Source organism: Equus caballus, chromosome 6 (assembly GCF_041296265.1).
Source record: "Equus caballus isolate H_3958 breed thoroughbred chromosome 6, TB-T2T, whole genome shotgun sequence".
Lineage (NCBI taxonomy): Eukaryota > Metazoa > Chordata > Mammalia > Perissodactyla > Equidae > Equus > Equus caballus.
This window is the reverse complement of record NC_091689.1, coordinates 8,316,200-8,335,675: the sequence shown is the minus strand read 5'-3', so window position 1 is coordinate 8,335,675 and position 19,476 is coordinate 8,316,200. Positions and strand designations below refer to the sequence as shown.

Sequence of the window (19,476 nt, the reverse complement as noted above, 5' to 3'; positions counted from 1 at the left end):
GGTGTCTGTGTGTGCCTTCAGAATCCAAGAGACAGGTTGCCCATCTCCCAGGAAATATTTTAGGATGAGACATCAAAGGAAAGACAACAAGGAGTAAAGGTATTTATATATGTAGAAGGCCTCACACAGGCCACTAAGGGAAGCTTTGTTTCAAAAACACCCAACTTAAGCAAATCTAAACTCAGAGTAACTGGTGACAAGGTAAATTAAAAGGATTCACAAGTTCCCTTATTTTCATTCAATTTACATAAATTTTTTAGTCACATATATCCACTCCACAAAGGTAAGCAAAAGCATTCATACTTTCTCTAAGTCCAAAGGATCCACCATCAGTTGACCCTCCAACCAAGAGCTTGTAAGTATCTTTAGGAGCCAATAAACTGACCTCATCTGGAAAATAACATTTTCCAGATCTACTAACCTACACCTTTCTTGCTCCTACACACTCTCCCTGGAGAACAGGAGGGCTTAAGGGGCCAAGAGGGGGCGCAAACACTAAGCTATATGTAGCCTGGAGAGTTCAATTTAGAAGCAAATAAGTCTGTTTCCGGCTAAGTTTCTCAATCAAGGTCCAAACAGCAAAATGCCCAGCTGAAAAGAAAGGTGAGCTGAGGGGAAAGCAGCTGAGGAGAGAGTTCTGGGGAAGAAAAGTCCTTCTGAGACAGCTCTCAGGACATTGGAATATATTTACATAAAAACAAAAGTCTGGAAGAACACACACTGAACTACCGTCACGGTTGTCCCGGGGAGAGGGGCAGGGGTGGGTGGGCAGTCGGACACTTTCGCAGTTGACTTCATAGGCATCCATGTTGTCTGATCTTTCGCAAACAAGCGCGCAAGGCTCGTGTGGCGTTTCCTGAGAGTCGCCGGGGCGCTGCTCCTCCTCTCAGCCACACTGCTTCAGCACAGCCACCCCCGGTGACTCGGGCCAGGCAGCGCTTGGAGGAACAGTGGACTGCATGCACTACTGAAGCCACACAGCTGGAATGTTTGGGACGAGATGAGAGAGGAAGTGCCGTGACCCCCACTGGGTGCTGGGGAGATCAAATCAGAAAATCACACAAAACACAGTGCGTGGCCCACACTAAACACTCAAGGGATAGTAGTGAGCATGCTCCTTATTACTGGCACCAAATGATCTAACTTTCTCCCCTCGGCCCTTTTCTCAAGCTGCAATCGGGGTGGGGGGGGAACACACAGAGCAGGCAACAATTATCCCCACCACAAAATTTCAGCTAGTACAAGTTATGCTCTTTTATAAAAAGACATAATTGTCTTGCTATTTGGGGACTTCTGTGAAATTTACTATATTTACCAGGAATGAGATTCTCAGCTGCAGGTGTGATTTGGCACTAAAAAGCAGCTGAAAAGTAACTTGGGACATACCAGGAGAAGACTCTCGCTTCTGGGTCTTCTTGTTTTTATAAATAGATGGTTGGGATTTCTAAAAACATTGGATGAAGAGAATTAAAAAGTGCTTGTTACTCACCTAGTGCCCAGACCCTGGTTTCTAAACACCATTTGTCAATAAAAGGAACCAAGGAACCGGGGCTCCTTGAAAAACAGCTGGGGCAAGAAAAGTATCAGATGAGACTGAAACATCTTATGCTGCCAAAAGTAAGGAAATGCTCAAAATTTGATAGGGTTATGTCATAATATCACAAGAACAGCTAACATCACACTTAATAGTGAAACACGAGATGCTCTCCCCCTAAGACTGGGAACAAGGCAAGGATGTCTACTCTCCGCATTTCTATTCAACACTATACTGGAAATTCTAACCATTGCAGTAAGGCAAGAAAAAGAAATTAAAGGCATATAGATTACAAAGGAAGAAATAAAACTATATTTATTTGAAGGAGACATGATCCTGTATATATTTGAATAAATATTTCACTAAAGAAGATAAACAAATGAGTAATAAATCTATGAGAAGATGATCAATATAATTAGTCATTAGGGAAATGAAAATTAAAACCACAATGAGATACTACTACATACCCACCAGAATGGCTATAATCAAATAGATTGATAGTGATAAAGTGTTGGCCAAAATATGGAGAAATTGGAACTTTCGTATATTGCCAGTAGGAATGTAAAATGGTACCACCACTTTGAAAAACAGTTTGGCGGTTTCTCAAAGTTTAATATATAACGACTTAGCAATTCCACTCCTAAATATCTACTTTAGAGAAATAAAAGCATATATCCACACAAAGACTTACACACAAACGTTCACAGCAGAACTTTTCATAATAGGCAACAACTAAAAATAATCCAAATATGTATCAACTGGCAGAGGAATAAACAAAATATGATATATCCATATAATGGAATGCTACTCACAAAAAGCTGAGAACTATGGGCTGGCCCCGTGGCCGAGTGGTTAAGTTCGCGCGCTCCACTGCAGGTGGCCCAGTGTTTCGTTGGTTCGAATCCTGGGCGCGGACATGGCACTGCTCGTCAGACCACGCTGAGGCAGCGTCCCACATGCCACAACTAGAGGAACCCACAACGAAGAATACACAACTATGTACTGGGGGGCTTTGGGGAGAAAAAGGAAAAAATAAAAAAATCTTTAAAAAAAAAAAAAAAGCTGAGAACTATGATACGTGCAACAACCTAGATTAACCTCAAAAATGTTATGCTAAGGAAAAGAAGCCAGACGCAAAAGACTGCATATTGTATGACTCCATTTTTATAAAATTTCTAGGTAGAAAATAGACTAGCGGTTGCCTGGGCTGAGAGTAGGAACAAGGAAAGACTGCGAATGGGACAAGGGAAGCTTCTGGGGTGGTGAGGGTGTTCTAAAACCAGACTGTGGTGTACAAATGTACAAATTTACTAAAAGCAACCAAACTCTACTTTTACAGTGGATCAGTCAATGGTATAGTATGCAAATTATACCTCAATAAAGCTGCTTCAAAGCAGAAGGGCCAAAAGAGGCTCCCTCTGACCAAATCTCGGACAATTTGAGAAGCAAAATAAAAGAGTTGCCAGATTAAATAAAACAAGGATCCATGAATCCATACCAATATAATAAAAGAATAAATGAATAGATGGAGGAGAAGGAACAAGTCTTTCTTACAGCAGAATTCCAACTAAGAAGTGATATTAATAAGAACAGAAAATCACCAATGACGACCACCACAGTAGTAACTGCTTCAGGTAAAACTCATCAGTGGATCCTAAAATTGGTGGGTGAAAGGTTATCGGGAAATAAGATAATTATATTGTCCCAAAATATCTCTCCACATTTATTCATTACAAAGGGAAAAAATCAGGGACTGGCCCGGTGGTGCAGTGGTTAAGTTCGCATGTTCCGCTTTGGCGGCCCGGGGTTTGCCAGTTCGGATCCCGGTGCAGACATGGCGCCGCTTGGCAAGCCATGCTATGGTAGGTGTCCCACATATAAAGTAGAGGAAGATGGGCACGGATGTTAGATCAGGGCCAGTCTTCCTCAGAAAGAAAGGGGAGGATTGGCAGTAGTTAGCTCAGGGCTAATCTTCCTCAAAAAAAAAACAAAGGGAAAAAATCCTAACTTTACAGGGGAGAAACCCAGCAGACACCACCTTAATCAAGTGACCAAAGTTACCATCATCAGTAATAGCATAAATTGACATCATGTGCCTCATGACATGATGCACTGAAGGGCACAGCATCACTGCTGTGATTTCTTGCCAAAAACACATCACCTGAACGCATGAGGAAATATCAGACAAAGCCAAAGTGAAGGTCATTCTACAGAATAACTGGTCTGTGCTCTTCAAACGTGCCAAGCTCATTAAAGAAAAGAAAGGCTGAGGGACTATCCAGATTAAAGGAGACTAAAGAGACATGACGACTGATGCAACGTGTGACCCTGAAAGAGATAAAGGACACTGACAGGACAACAATACTTGAATAAGGTGGATCAGATGATGGCATTATAGTATATGGTATTAGATTAATGTTAACGTCCTGCTTCTGATCATTGTGCTTGGCAATGTAAGAGAATACCCTTGTTTTAGGAAACATTTAGGAAACATTCAGGAAACATTCAGATGTAAGGGGGCATCATGCCTGCAACTAACTCCAACATTTCAAAAAACAGTCACAGTTCACATATGAATGAAAAATAAAGGGAGTGTGGTAAAATACTAACATTTGATAAATCTGGGTAAAGAGAAAATAGGAATTCTTTGTACTATTTTTGCAAGTCTGACATCATTTCAAAATAAAAAAGTTTAAAAAAAAAAGTTATTACTACTTAAAGGGAAGCTTGGTTTTCCTCAGACCAGGAGGCAGGCAGCACAAATCAGTATCAACTCTTCTTCAAAATTAGACTGGCAGGAACGCCTCCTACCGGTGAATGATTCAAGCCACTGAAATCAGACTCACTCTGTGCCCCACCACCTGAAGCAGGCTTGACTGGGGGATCTACCCGTCATCCCTATGGAGCAAGAGCTGAGGTCACATGCCTTATGAAGGGCCTTACCCTGAACTCTAGCCTTTTCAACATAGCCACTGGTGGCCACCTTAATACTAACGAGCTACCCGGCACGCTCCACTGTAAGCTGCCAGTGAACCTGCAAACTCTGGCTCGAGGAGTTGAAGGAAGAAGGCAAACGCCAGAGCCTGGCAGATGAAGTGTAACAGAAGCACCTCCTCTGGGGCCGTCAACACACAACGTGGGGCAGGGTCTCCAATTTTTAACGGGGAAATGCTCTTTAACCCCAATCCTTTGTGAAAACCCCACTGCCAACAAAACACAAATCCTCCTCTCGCCTTTAACTGAGAAAGCAGTTGCTGTCAGCAGCAAGGTGAGAAACAGGAGCCTAAAGGAACCTAGAGGCTGAGTAAGGACATCAGGGCTAGAGTTAAGGGAAGAAGGGGACAACGTGGGAAGCTCAAGGTTTTCTATGATCACTGTTATTCAAGGAGGGAACAGGTTATCTTTTAATCTTGAAATTAGATGGGAATGGCAGATTTAGTAAAGTCATGCTAAGTGAAGCGGTAAGAGAACTAATGAGACGAGAATGGGTCAATCACAGTCCTCACTTACTCAACCATTTAGTCAATTCACCTCTCAGAGCCAGGGCAGAAAATAAGCGGCAACTGCACAAAGACGACTTCAGGAAAAAAATATCCAGGAGGAAAGGGCTACGTTCTTGGGAGGGTGCTGATGCAACACAGAACTCCCAACTCGCCCTGTGGCACCGATTTCACCCTGACCTCAGCAGACCTTCACTTCTGTTCACTCACTCCATCAACAAGTCTTTGTGGCTTCAAATATGTGCCCCTGAATCCATCTCCTCTCCTCCATTTCCACCGTTATCACCTTAGTCCAAGCTACTATCATCTCTCACCTGCCGCCTTCCTGGCTTCTTCTCTTACCCCTTCTTAGAATCTGGTCTCCAGAAAGCGGCCGTGGTGCTTTTTTTAAAATGTAGCTTAAAGCCATCTGATGGCTCCAAGGCCTACGTGACACGACTCCTGACTAGCTTTCTGACCTCATCCAGAGCCACTCTGCCCCGTCACCAGGCATGTTCCCACCTGTGTCCCCAGGATCTTTGTTGTTCCCTCTGAAACACTCAGATCTCTGCACGGCCAGCTGAGTTCCCTCACTCAGTATTCAGTTAATATCACCACGTCAAAGAGGCCTACCCCGTCTACCCTAATCATGCCCCACCACTAGTCGTTCCCCATCACATTACCTTGTTTTAGTCTGTTTCGCTCCTCCACTATCTAAAATTACTGTATGTCAACATTTCCTTATAATTGCCCACAGAAACAATGAAGGAATAAACAAAAACTGATATTTTTTAAAAGGTTACCAATGCGGGGTGAGACTTACCTGTGCATACCTTTTTCTATCATTTTAATTTCTGAGCTATATATCTAAATCACCTAGTCCAAAACCACATTAAATTTTAAACTAAAAACTTCAATCATTTACGCATTCCTTTGCTATTTGTCTATCTTCTCATTTAGAATGAAAGCCCTTTGAGAACTAGGACCGTTTTCACACAGTGTATGCCCATTCCGGAAATGTAATCAGGGCTCATTAAATATTTCCTGAAGAACAAATGTACCTACAACATGTATGACGAGCAAAGCCACCAGCTGGACATCTTCAGATTCCACAGGTGCTCCTCTCCCCCAACCGTCTCCTTGTTGCTACTTCTTTACTCAGTGCAGGAACTCTGCCACAGCCACACCCAACTCCTTCAACAGTGTAGTGCGTTCTCCTCCTGAGGCCCCTTCTAAAATCCTCCACAGCTCCTCTCTTTCATCCCCTCTCACATCAAACCAATCTGCTCTCACAAGTTCATCTATTATCTGCAGGTGAACAGCTACTTTTCGGACCTGACCTCGCTCACGCTTCATGTCCTCATCACCAAGGGTCTGCTCCACCTTTTCCACACGCGTGTCCCACTACTTCAGTCCAGCTCGTCACACTACCTCTGCACTCTTTTTTTTTTTTTTTTAAAGATTTTATTTTTTCCTTTTTCTCCCCAAAGCCCCCCAGTACATAGTTGTGTATTCTTCGTTGTGGGTTCTTCTAGTTGTGGCATGTGGGACGCTGCCTCAGCGTGGTCTGATGAGCAGTGCCATGTCCGCGCCCGGGATTCGAACTAACGAAACACTGGGCCGCCTGCAGCGGAGCGCGCGAACTTAACCACTCGGCCACGGGGCCAGCCCCTACCTCTGCACTCTTGACCTTCCAGTTTCAGTGGAACCTTCTTTCTCTCAGTCGCCAAAGAGGAAAACTTAAGTCACCTTTGGCTTCTTCCTTTCCCTTATTCTCCAAAGCCAGACCAGTCACAAAACTTAAGAGACTCTTTCTTTACAGCATACCTCCTCCTTTTATCTCCACCACCACCCTAGATCTAGACTATTGCCACAGCATCCAGACTGAAGTTTGTGTCTCCAGGGTCCATCTTCCCTAATTCCATGCTGTAGGCAACTTTGCTAGATTAACTTTGCTCAAATATTACTTGATGAGGTTACTCCCTTTCTAAAAATTTTCCGAGTCCCCACTAAATATCACCGTAGCCCACTAACCACCTGCATCAGAATAACCTGGGGTGCAGATTCCCCAGCCCCACCTTCAGGGAGGATTCAGTGGGTCTGGGGTGGCTGGGGCCAGGAATCTGCATTTTTAACAAGCATTCCAGATGCTTCTCACGTGAGTCAATAAATAAAATCCAGACATCTTCGCTTAGGTTGAAAGACCCCAAAGTCTGGCTTCAGTCCTTTTTTTAAGGCCTATTTCCATTTCCTTCCACCTTGAACACTGCTATATGAACTGGGCCAGTCTTACACTAAACTGGAATAAACCCCTTTCAAACCCGACTGCAGGCCTTTACTCCACTAAGCCTCTTCCTCCTGAATTCTTCCATATTTTATTTACCTTTTCCAGGCCCTGCTCAAGCCCCACCCTACCCATGAATATCTGCTGGGTATTTATTCCTCTAACTTGATACTGTGCAAAGGCTATCTTTTACTACTGCTCTCTCTCCACATGGATATGCTCATAAGCTCCACGATGGTTTTCACAGGGGCGCCCTGCGTATCTCCGACAAACGCAGAGCTGTTCCGGCAGAAGGGGGAAGATCACTGTCCTAGCCTGGCCTCCTCCTCAGCCATGTGGCCTAAGTCTTCTCCCCCAACAACTTCAGGGGCACTAATGCCTCCTAGAACAGAGTTTAAAAACAACTGACTTGGGGGTGATTAATACGTTCAACATCAGTTATACCTCCATAAAGCCGTTAAAAATAAAACAAACAAAAAAAAAACCTGACTAAAGGGATAAGAAAGGAAGGTTAAGAACTGCAGAGCATTCTAAAGATAAACTAAATGGCTTCCAACATCCCTTTCTTTCTACTTGTTTGGCTGGCTCAGCCCAATCCCTAATCCCCCACCCTCTCAACAAGTGCAGGACTGTTGCAACAGCATCCTGACTGATGTCCCTGGCTCCAGCCGCTCCCCTTCTAGAGTATCCAGCCTCAGGAATCTTAGCATCCTGCGTTGTCATCTTTATACAGCATTCAGAAACTGCCTATCTCATTTTACCTTCCACTCTTTGTGGGGTAATTTTGCCGCAAGTTTCCTCCTTAAGTGAGAGTGAACGATAGGCAGCCTATTCTAGAAAATCTATGGCTGATGTCTCAAACCATCAAGTCTCCAGGGGCCAGACCCAGGCCAACTTTTACAAGGTATCTCTTTCTACAGAAAGCAATTATTCATTACCCACTGATTAAATCACTGTCCTATATTACAGTCTGTGGCTCTTGGGATCTGCAGTTTCCTTTTCCTCCTGTTCCCTCGGTCACCAGGGGAACTCAGGACATCAGAAATGGTTCAGAGTCTACAAGTCACAAGATCTCTGACGAGATGATCTTAATTGCTCAATACTTATGTTAGAAGATAGAACTGACTTCCTGGAACCAAATAGAATGGGGAGGAGTGTAGGAATCAGCCCATTTTCTCTCTCCAGATAAATCCCAAGAGCTATATCTCCCTAAAGAAAGCTGGAGGAGCAGTGAACTTCCTTATAGCCCTCCCGAGAAAGGAAGGTCAGCGCCCCAGCCCTAGTGAGAAGGGAGGGGCAGCAGCAGTTAAGATAGGCAGCTCTTGTGGAACACAGGTCAGTGATGCAAGCGGAGTGCACAAACCTGAGGGGAAACACAGCTTACTGCAGCTGGGGGTGAGGGAGGTAAATCCACAACTACTGAAAGTGAAAATGCTGAAGGCTTCACGTAACTGGGTGACTAGCTCTCCTGAAGCCCTGACCTTTATCAGCTTCAGAAAGAAACCTCTTTCCTCCTCCTCAGGTGAGCTCTAGAGCAGTGATCCTCGAAGTATGGTGCACAGAACCTGAGGGTCCCTGAGACCCTTGCCGGGGTTCTGCTAGGTGAAACTATTTTCATAACAAAACTAAGACGGCATTGGCCTTTTTTTTTTTTTTTTACTGTGCTGGCCTTTCCACTGATGGTGCAAAAGCAATGATAGGCCAAACTGCTGGTGCCCACGTGGGAATCAAGACAACGGCGCCCGGTTAGATCCTGCACCACCACACACTTCTTCATCGCACAGGGAAAGAATCAACGTCAGCCTGACTTAAGGACGTCCTTCACGACGCAGTAAAAACTGTATTAAATCTCAATCCTTGAGTACATCTAATATTCTGTGTGACAAAATGAGAAGTACACACAAACCGCTTATGTGGCATACAGAAGATGGTGGTTGGCTCTAAGTAGAGCATATATTATACGACTGAATTGCAGGATTTTTCTGTGGAACACCATGTTTACTTGAAATAATGAATGACACACGTGATGGTTATTCAGACTTTGGTATTTGGCAGAGATTTTCTAGAAAATGAAACAAAGTATGCCTGTCACTTCAAGGAAAACAACTGGCAGTATCTGTCGCCAATGATAAAACCGGAGCTTCCAAGAGAAAATTAGAATTTTGACAAAATTCTATCTGCCACCATAAGCTTGACAATACTTATACTTCCCAATAACCTAACCGGTTTTCTGAGAGGGGTGATAATATGAATATGATTTTTTGATACTGTATAATCAAATGTGGCAACATTTGGAAGATCTGAATAACTCAGTAACTAATTTTGCAAACAGGAATCACCCATGGGTAAAGGACCTGGTCAACTGAGAGACAGACCAATGGATTTCAATGTAACAAAGCATGAAAAGTTGGCTGATGTCATTTCAGATCCACACTGCTACTAACTTTCACAAAACCACCCCTTGACAGGTTTTGTGTACCAAAGAGGAACACCCACAATTATCTGAAAAGGCAATAAAATACTCCTCCCTTTTCCAACTAAATATCTGCATGCAGCTGGATTTTCTTCATAATTCAGCCAAAACAACTCATCACAATCGATTGAATGTAGAAACAGATAGGAAAATCCAGCTGTCTTCTATTAAGCCAGACATTAAAGAGCTTTGCAAAAACAATGACACTCTTCTCACTAGTCTTTTTGAAACAACTGCATTTAAAAAATGCTAGTTAGGGGCTGGCCTGGTGGCCAAGTGGTTAAGTTTGTGTGCTCCACTTGGGCGGCCCAGGGTTTCACCGGTTCGGATCCTGGCATGTACATGGCACCACTAATCAAGCCATGCTGAGGCAGCATCCCACATAGCACAACTAGAAAGACCACAACTAAAATATACAACTATGTACTTGGGGGGCTATGGGGAGAAGAAAAAATTAAAAAAAAAAAAAAAAAACATTGGATCTGAGTATAAATAAAACAAGTCAAATGGGAGGGTAAAGCTACTTATGTTAACTTGTAAATGGGTTTATTATTTCTAAATGAATTAGTATTTCCATTTCTAATATGGTAAATATCAAGATAGATAGATATCCCACATTCAAAAATATATTGAAGACCCCAAAAAGCTTTTGAAGTGCATAAAGGAGACGAGTAAGTCTGAGAACCTCTGGTCTCGAACAGCACTGCCTATCCAGGATGTCCATGGGGGTTCCAAGGTCCTCTGGATTTCAGGACCTAAGAGAAATGAGCACTCTCAGCATTTGTTCCAAAATGCCAGATCTGGCTTTCCAGTTATGCCAAAGGAGAGGATGAGAAGGTTGGGGCATTAAAGAAAATTTTTCTCTGCATTTCACTGATAGACAGAAGTACCTGATCCCATGCTGAAATCCAGGGGGGCCTATGAGCAGACAATTCTAAGGCCATAGAAGGAATCTAGTCGGGAAAGCTAAACTCAACTCCCTATCATGACGATCAGACCCTGACATTAAGATTTCATCTACATACGGTTTTTCAGCAAGTGACAACTTTTCATTTACACATTCACTTCTGTATATGGATATAAATTCTCTGCCCCTCTTCTTCCATCCCTTTTCCTCCACCCACCTTTCAGTGTTGGTATAATCTTCTGAGCTCAGTCTTCTCACTGTGCCTGGCACACAGTAAGCACTCAATAAATGGCAGCTAAAATTATTACCACAAACTCTCCCAGGGCAACCACTTCCATTCCATGACCCCAACCACCTCCTACCTTCTCAACTTTCTATCATGATCCAGGTCTCTGCTGTGAGCACCAGGCCTACAAAACGACCTTCTGGGCCCTTCTACCTGGATGTGCTGCCGGGACTTCAAGTTGGCATGTCCCAGGTGTGACTCCTTTATCTTTTTCCTCAAAGCTGCCCCTCCTCCTAATAGTTCCTTCTCATCACCACGCACCTGGTCACTACAGTCGGAAACCTAGGATCATTCCAGACTGCTCCTTGTCCCACTCTCCTTACATTTACTTTGCCACCAGGTTTTGTCAAGTCTACCATCTTCAACATCTCTAGACCCTATCCATTCCCAATGCGACCACCATAAAGCCTTCATCATTTCTAGCCTGCTCTCTAGTTTTCTCACTGGCTCCCTGCCTCCAGTCTCAAATCCTTTCTCCTCAACCCACACCCTGACTCTACAGTCATCTCAGACACAAACCTGAGGTTATTTTCCTGCTAATTATCTTTCTGTTGTTTTCCTCCAACATACTCTCAAGTGGTTTTACTCATACATCCCCAAAAGAACTTTTTTTTTTGAAATATATATTTTCTGACTCTTTGAGGTTATAGGAGACTCTTTAAGATTTTTTATTTTTTTCCTTTTTCTCCCTAAAGCCCCCCAGTACATAGTTGTATATTCTTCGTTGAGGGTCTTTCTAGTTGTGGCACGTGGGACACTGCCTCAGCGTGGTTTGAGGAGCAGTGCCATGTCCGCGCCCAGGATTCGAACCAATGAAACAGTGGGCCGCCTGCAGTGGAGCACACGAACTTAACCACTCGGCCACGGGGCCAGCCCCAAAAGAACTTTTTAAAGCATGTATTCCTTGCACATCTTAAAGCTGAATTCTAAAATTTTCATCACAAGTTTAAACAAGTTTATTCTTTTGTTAAGAGGTAGAAGGTATTAAATATTTTATAAAAAGAAGTTAACGATTAACTGCAATTGGAATAAACATTTCATGACTTGATAAAATAAGTTTTAACTATCTTATTGAATAACACACACCTAAAGGAAATCTCTTTTAAAAGTTTTTATCCAAGTTTTATCCAATACAGCTTAAAAAACCTGTGGTCCCAAGAAAACATTCCAGTCACATTTAACTGTTGTGTTCTTCTGAATTCATAATATTCCAATAAGGAACAAGCAATGTTCTTTAAACACCCTAACAGCCAAGTGTATCAGACAGAAGAGACAGGAAGCCTTCCGGGTCTTTGACGTAACTTAATGAGTATTTCCAGAATATTCTTTGTTTGGCAATCTGAGGTTTTTACACTCAAGACAATACACTATGGTAAACTTTGGGAAGTGGGTCCTCCCCTTTTTTTGTAAGGTCAGTTTTAGACAGTTCATTTGGAAGCTGAGGATCTGGAAATTGATTCTTCTACAGCCACCGGTGCAGGTGTATCCCTTGGAAGTATTGGGCCTAAATCACCCCGCTTGAAAACCACTGCTCTGGTGGATACAGTTCTACCACTTTAGCAAAACATCCGAGGCTCTTTGTGATCTAACCCTCATTAACTCCCCTCCTGCTGTTTGCCTGGATGGCTCACTGCAATCCAGCTCAGGTCTGTCAAACGTTTCCAGTAGTCTTTTAAACCCTTGCTGTATCTTTTCTAAAGCTACTTTGTACCTGCAATGTCTTCTCACCTCTTTACTCCCAGAAAACACCTGATAATTTTTCAAGGTTCCATTGGTCCAATCAATAAGCAGCTGGTAACTTTCTGCACAACAAGGGGATGGTTTTTATGCAAACAGTGTCTCAGTATTTATTGCAAGAAACGAAGGACGGGATGAAACACTGTCCCAAAGGGTTCCCCCGCTACTCGTTGATTGGCTAAACCAACAGTTGCTGAAGTTAAGGAAGATGTGATCTGGAATATCTGAGAGAACAGGGATGACTCCATAAAGGAAAAATTACAAATTTTCTAGATCCAGAATGGGAATGCAAAGACCAGGGAATGAGGATAATAGTTTTCCAAGTAAGTCTGGGTTAAATAGCTTTCTAATGTTCTCTCAGAGCGCACACCACACAGTATGACAAATGCTTGTTTACTTGATTACAATCTCGCCTAGACGACAAGCTCGGTGAACACGCCTGTCTTGTTCACCACTATATCCCCTCAGCGCCTTCCATAGCGCCCTGGTTCTATAAATATTTGTCAACGTTTATTAAAAACTAGTCAACAACCAAATGGAGGAATGGATGGATGGATGGATGGATAAATGAAGAGTTAAATTCCACAGGATCTCCGATCTTGTTTGAATCTCTATAGTCTAGGAAAGTATTTCTCTACAGATACTGAAGATGGGGAAGTAAAAAAGTGGGGATCCACGTTAAATTCAGCCGCGAAGCCTGAGAGGAGCTTGGGCGCACACCCAAGCGAGGAGAGTTTAAAGCGCAGCGCGGCGGGAAAGAGGCGGCACGGAGGCCCCGGGCGAGGGGATGCTGCAGGTCCGAACACCCAGCTAAGTTCCCGGGGCGTGGCCGGGGACGAGAAGGGGTCCCGGGGGCGCCCAGTCCTGCTCAGGGAGAAGGCCGCGGCTCCCTCGCCCCCAGGGGATAGCAGGGCGGCGGGCAGGAAGCGGGGCTGGGGACCCGCGCGAAAGGCCCCGGGCGGAGGGAGGGGCGGGAGAGTCGGGCCGGCAGAGGGTCGCTGCTCCAGCTCCGCGGCCGCACTCACCTAGCGGACCTAGCTTCGCCCCGGCTCGGCGCCGGCTCCGTGCTGCTTCCTCCCGTGGGCTAATGGGCGGGCGGGCGGCCTCAGGCGCCCCTAGCAACCACGCACCGCCACGCGACTCGCGCTCCCAGCCGCCAGCGCCGCTGCCGCCTGCCACGCACTGCGCGCGCCCCCAGCGGACGGACAGAGGGCCTGGAAGGGGCGATAGCGGCAGGAGAGAGGCAGGCGCGCGGAATCTCGGGGGTTGTTGGGCCTGGGAGGGCGGGCCGTCAGCGGCCTCACGCACGCGCAGTCGCTTCGATGCGGGTGGGACCAGAAGAGCGGAATTCTGGGAGGTGTAGTCCTGAGGTTAAATCCCTCCATTCTGGGACTCCAGGACTCTTCCTACTCTGGTTCTACCTAACACCGATGGACTCTTTCTTTGGCCGAGCCTTAGTTCGCTGCTCTGAAGTCAGAGCTCAGCCTTTATTCAAGAATTTTCTTAGTAGTTCTTTCCAGTAAAAGCCTTTGAGTTTGACCCCAGGAAAGGAGAGATCGCCAGATCCGCAATGCTTCCCTTCAACTCTCCTTCTCCTAACCCCAACCCTCCAACAGGGTACAACTACAACCACCTGCTTTATGGGCTTCAGGTGAGAGCTTTAGGAAACACTGACTCAAGTCATTATCTCCACAGGCGAGACAGATCGTACTCCCTCAGTCTCAGATGTCCTAGACCTAATGGATTTGAAGATCTAAAGAGAACTGGAGGGTGAAAAGATCTTTTCTAAACAGTCAGCTACAGAAATAAAGGGGACAATAAAAGGTGAAACTAACCTAATGAAAATAATCTGAACCAGAGTAAGGACGCCAAATAAATGTTTTAAGTAACAGTCATTGATGGATGCTAAACCCATTAGAGGGTTACCGGGGGAGTTCTGCACTGGAAGAGTGTATCTCCTGTATATTTTAATCAATCTTAGATCATGAAACATGGGACAGCTATAAAAATGTCTCCTGTTATGATGCAATTTGAGCTACACAGTAATATTTAGGAAGTAGTGTATTTTTGTCAAAAAACAAAAAATTTAATCTGAATCTAATCAATCTTTTGGCTCCAAATTCCAGTCTATAGGAAATAAAGAAAAACAATTAAATAGTACCATGAGAAAACAATCAGACAAACCCAGAATGTGGGCCAATGTACAGATGAATGACCTCTTTCTTCAACAATTTCAGAGTATAAAAAAAAGAGTGAAGGGGGGCCAGGCCTGTGGCCGAGTGGTTAAATTCGCACGCTCCACTTCAGTGGCCCAAGGTTTCGCCGGTTCAGATCCTGGTATGTACATGGCACCACTCTTCAGGCCATGCTGAGGCAGCATCCCACGTAGCACAACCAGAAGGACCTATGACTAGAATATACAACTATGTACTTGGGGGCTTTGGGAAGAAGAAGAAGGAGGAAAAAAAAGAAAGACTGGCAACGGATGTTAGCTCAGGTGCTAATCTTTAAAAAAAAAAAGTGAAGTGTTGTAGATTATAAGAGACATAACAAATGCAATGAGTGAGACCTTGTTTAGATCCTGATTCAAACCAACCAACTGTAAAAAGACATTTTTGAGACAATGGAGAAATCTGAATATGGACTGGGGACATTAAGAACATAGACAATGTTAAGAAACCATTATTAATTTTGTTATCGCAGTTGACTGAATGGTGCCCCTCATCAAAAAAAAAAAATACATATCCACATCCAAACTCCAGGAACCCATAAATATTATCTTATATGGCAAAAGATGTGATTAAGGACTTTGAGAGGATGCTTTTGAGAGAATTAGGAATTTTCCTGGATTATTTGGGTGGGTCCTGAACCAATAACAGTGTCGTTAGTGAGGCAGAGGGAGATATGATAGCAGAGAGAAGACTCAAAAGAGGAGGAGGCAATGTGAGGAGGCAGAGCTTGGAGGGATGTGGCTCCCAGCCAAGGAACGCCTGCGATGTTCCTTCCAGAAGAAGGTGGAAGAGGCAAGGAATGGATTCTCCTCTAGATCTTTCTTAGGGAATGGGGTCCTTCAGACAGCCTGATTTCAGACTTCTGGCCTCCAGAACTGTGAGAGAATAAATTTCTGTTGTTTTAAGCCACTAAGTTTGAGATAATTTGTTCTGGCAGCCACAGGCTACTTTGACATTTTGGTTATTTAAGAGAATACCTTTGTTTTTTACACACATACAGATTTTTGGGGGGATTAAATGATATGATGAAGGGGGGTTTAGTTTTGCTTTAAAATCCCACAGCAAACACCACAGTAGCAATGAGCACACCTAGGCACCCAGGGCTTAGTTTCTAATACCATTCTCCACAAAAAGGAACAAGGAGGGCCGGCCTCGTGGTCGAGTGGTTAAGTTTGTGAGCTCCACTTCGGTGGCCCAGGATTTCTTGGTTCGGATCCTGGGCGCGGACATGGCACCACTTGTCAGGCCATGCTGAGGCAGCGTCCCACATGCCACAACTAGAAGGACCCACAACTAAAAATATACAACTATGTCCCAGGGGGCTTTGGGGAGAGAAAGGAAAAATAAAATCTTTAACAAAAAAAAAAAAACGAACAAGGTCTCCTTGAAGAAATGGCTGATTCTAGGACTAGGGCAGGAAATATACGAGATGAGCTGACGCATCTTGTAGTACCAGACATAAAGGAAATGTTCTTAAAAAAAAAAAGAAAACAAAAACCCCACATTGGTGGGAATATGTCACAGGAGCTAATCAAAAGGACGCCCAGTGACCAACGTTGGATCAATTTGAGCAACAAAATTATGTAAAGTAGTAGGTGGTTTATAACCCAAAGTATAAAACAAATATCCATGAGTCTCTGGTATAAATAAATGATTGAGTATGTTTGCAAACGTGGTAAAGAGACAACTCTCCTGGGCAGAAGAATTCCAAATAAATTATGTAGATACTCTGCCCTAAAGGAGAGGAACATAACCCCCCACTTCTTAAGTGTGGGCTGTGCAGACTGACTTCTTTCCAAAGAGCACAGTATGGAAAGGGGGGTGGGCAGGGCAAAAGGAGTAACAGTAGAAAAATCTGACAAACACTACTTCTGTCACGTGATCAAGGTCAACATCAACAGTCATAAATCATGTAGATAGCATGTACCCTTGACAAGTGATGAAAATGGCACTTTACTTTTGTGATCTTCCTCCCCAAAACCCATAACCCCAGTGTAATCATGAGAAACATCAGACAAATTCCAATAGAGGGGCATCCTACAAAATAGCTGACCAGTACTCCCCAAAATTGCCAAGGTCATCAAAAACAAGAAACTTCTGAGAAAGTGTTACAGCCAGAGGAGCCTAGGGAGACGACTAAATGTAATGTGTAATGAAATCTTAGAACAGAAAAAGGACATCAGGTAAAAACTAAGGAAATCTGAATAAAATTCAGGCTTTAGTTAATAATATATTGATATTGGTTCATTAAGTATAACAAATGTATCACAATAATGTAAGATGTTAATAATAGGGAAACTGTTTATAGGGGCAGGGTATAATATATGAACTCTGTACTATCTGCTCATTTTTTCTGTAAATCTAAAACTGCTCTAAAATATAAAGTCTATTTTTAAAAAAACCAAAAAACCTACAGCAACAGAGACCTGCCCAGCCCACCATAACCTACTGATCAGAGGTAACTTCACCAATAATGGGGAAAAGCACCATCACCAGCCTCCAGATAGGATTGCTAAGAAGACATTTCAGCATTTATGTAGTGTTTCTGCTAAAAATGTATAACCTGAATCAAATCACAAAGAAACGTCAGAAATACCCAAATTGGCCTGTACTCTTCAAAATGTCAATCAGTGTCATAAAAGATAAAGAAAGGATGAGGAATAATTCTAGATTAGACGCTAAAGAGGCATCACAACCAAACACAAAGTGGGATCTTGGGTTGGACCCTGGACCAGGGAAAAAAATTGATATAAAGATATTATTGGAACAATTGGCAATATTGGAATATGGGCCGTAGATTAGTTAACAGTATTATATCCATGTTAAATTTCCTGATTTTGTTAATTATACTGTGGTTATATAAGTTAATATCCTTGATCTTAAGAAATTCCCGCTTACGTATTTAAAGGTAAAAGGGTATGATATTACAACTTACTCTCAAATGGTTCAGAAAAATATGGTACAACTAATTGTGGCAAAATGTTAACAATACTGAATCTGGGTGAGGAGTATATAGGAATTCTTTGTACTATTCTTACAACTTTTCTTTAAATTTTAAATTATTTCAAAATAGAATGCTTTTTAAAACTATAGCAATGACAAAATTTTAAAAAATAATAGGTAGCTCTCCTGGCCTCTGGTCTCGGCTGCAGAAGCGAGCTGGCAAAGGGAACCTCATCATTGGGAAAGCATCTAAGACACACAACTTGTGCTACCACTGTGGCTTTAAGACCTGCCACGTTCAGAAGTCAGCCGGTGGCAAATGTGGCTACCCTGCCAAGAGGAAGAGAAAGTATACCTGGAGTGTCAAGGCTAAAAGACAGATAGCGTCGGTACCAGTCGAATCAGGCACCGAGAGATTGTATCTCACAGATTCAGGCACGGATTCCGTAAAGGAAAAACACCTACACCCGAGACGGCAGCTGCTGCAGCATCCAGCTCATCTGAAGGAGTTCAGTGATTAGTCACGCAATGAATGTTCTGGTTTAAAAAAAAAAGAATAGGTAGAAGCAGTGTGGCAAATGTTGATAGCAGCTGAATCTGTGGGATCAGGTATGGGGGTTTATTATGCCACTCTCTCTACTTTTACATGTTTGAGAATTTTAAGCTCCCTCTTCTCCCAAAAGTCAAAACACATATACACTCATACACACATAAAACTAAACACAGGCACAAGTCCTCAAGCCTTCCAGACATTCTCTGAATTCCAGGCACTACTCAGACCGTCCACTTCACATCCTCTCAGCACTTGGTGCAATGATCGCGAGATGTAAAATTGTTTACATATTTCTAACCCTTTCGATTGGATGCTCCCAAGGATAGGAACATGTTTTATTATGCTTCCTCATAAAACTATTGCTTTATACGATAGCCTAAAAAGTTTGGATGTATATTTAATTTCTCTACATCAAATTGTTTATGGACCAGATAAGCATGATATTTCAAGCTATTATTTAATGAATTGTTTGGAAAAAAATAATTTTCATAAGGTAATTCTCCCTAGTTTATATTTTAGAAAAAATACCCATATTTCAAAATACAATACTGTATTTGCCTAAATTCAGACAAGTCTTAGTGAAGTACTGTGGTTTTGTTAAAAACAAAAACCAAAGTTCCGATCTGTTAGCGATGTATACCAAAGTACTTACGGGTAACTGTTTGTTGCCCAGGATTTGTTTTAAAATACCTGAGTAAAAAAAGAATAGATATGGTAGCTGATGAAGCTGTGATGGGCTTCACTGAACGAAGCTCTCTACTTTGGTGTGTGTTTGCAAATTTTCAACTAATATATTTAACATGTTCAAAACGGAACTCGAACTTTCACACGCACTACCACTCTGTATTTCAGTTAATGGCAGTTCCATCGTTCCTATTGCTCAGGCCAAAAATCTTGGAGTCCTCTTCATCTGCCTTCTTTAGTGCACGCCCCCACATCCAGTCACTCATGAAATCTTATTTGCTGTATGTTCAAAACATCTTCAAAATCTGACTACCTTTCACCACTCCATAGTACCACCCCGGCCAGGCCACCATTCTCTCACCTGG

General features: G+C 43.2%; 1 protein-coding gene and 1 pseudogene across 4 annotated transcripts in view; one reads left to right on the top strand and one right to left on the bottom strand.

Annotated features, from left to right (window-relative positions):
• Positions 1–14,026, bottom strand: part of TTLL4 (tubulin tyrosine ligase like 4) — a 31,259-nt gene extending 17,233 nt beyond the window's left edge. For 2 of the 4 annotated variants that reach the window (XM_005610615.3, XM_070269257.1), the window contains exon 1: positions 13,726–13,996. The gene's annotated coding sequence lies outside the window, so the exon portion shown is untranslated. Of the gene's footprint in view, positions 1–13,725 lie in introns of all 4 variants that reach the window. The other 2 variants (XM_001492221.5, XM_014740425.3) reach the window with 2 other exon arrangements.
• Positions 14,027–14,270: 244 nt separating this feature from the next.
• On the top strand, positions 14,271–18,494 carry LOC111773818 (large ribosomal subunit protein eL37 pseudogene; annotated as a pseudogene).
• The last annotated feature ends 982 nt before the right edge of the window (positions 18,495–19,476 follow it).